This window comes from Spermophilus citellus, assembly GCF_964194105.1.
Source record: "Spermophilus citellus genome assembly, chromosome: 4".
Lineage (NCBI taxonomy): Eukaryota > Metazoa > Chordata > Mammalia > Rodentia > Sciuridae > Spermophilus > Spermophilus citellus.
The window spans coordinates 143,752,899-143,754,201 of NC_138185.1; positions in this window are offsets into that span (position 1 = coordinate 143,752,899).

Below are 1,303 nucleotides of genomic sequence, written 5' to 3' on the forward strand. Positions count from 1 at the left end.
GGTACAGACACAACATCTCCCATCTTGATTTTATCTTGTACTATCCCTGCCTATCTACATACCTTTTCATTTACAAATACTTATTGAGTATCAAATATAAATCAAGACCTCTGGTTGTAAGCAACACATCAAACAGATTTAAGCAGAGAGGAATCAATTGAATGGAGATTAATTATGGAATTGATTTGCTGCATGGTTCAGGACAAAAAAAAACCCAAGACCTAACCCCTTGGAGAATGGTATAATCATTTCGGGGTAAATGGTCAAGGGCCTGGAAGAGTAATGGGTGTGTAATGAAGAGAAAAGGTCAAACCTGAAAAGCCAAGTGCCTTGGCTTAAACATATTTGCTCCCCTATCTTGCGTGACCTGCTTGATTCAGATGGGTGCAATTTGTCTGGTTCCTGCATTGTTCTGCACCTGTGGAATGTCTAACCTAACTCTTCCAACAGGTAATATTTTAGCACCCTGAGCTTCCAACCCAGGACAGAGGAATGGCTAGACCTGGCTTTCAACCCTAAGTAGGGAATGTAGGAGTGCATCCTCTGACTTCAGAAGCTGCTTTGGTACTCACTAGCAAAATTTTATTCTCCTATTAGATATGAACAGTCTCATGCAATGTCAAGTTTAGATGAAGTTACTCTGAGATCATGATAAATGAGACCATTTCATATTTCTAAGCATAGACAAAAACAATGTCACTATGCCAACTACAAAATACTAAATATCCCACTCTCAGACAAAATGAATGATTGCTACTTCTTTACCAATTGCAACTTTATACTCATTCATGTCTCCCCGCTCCCCCGCCCCCCGCCACTGAGAAGAATTACTGAGACCCAATCATAGAATTGTCTCTGTTCATGGCATCCAATCTAGAGTGAACCTGCTTCCTTAAAACCTCCCCAGGTCATGTTGCCAAAGCCAACCTACTGTAGTAGATTCTTCCCAACCTCTTGCTGAGACGCCCTAAGGTTCTCCATGGTGTGTTGTCTATTGCTTCAATGACTAATAAATCCAATTTATTCAACTCCGAGTGTGTTCCTGATGCTGGAGTACATTGACATTTGTCTAGAAAATGAACATCTAACCTTCTGGTCACCATTATGTCTTACTATAAATTTAGAGATGGCTTCATAACACTGTTGCCATTCAGGTGACTTAAAAACTGATCATATTCACACTTAACTAGTGTCATCAGGTACCCGTTTCCACAAGCTGGTCTCTCTCTGGTCATGATTCTTCCAAGTCATGCCATAAATATCCACCAGACCGGTTCTCCTGAAGCTCCTCTTCCATCCGGAT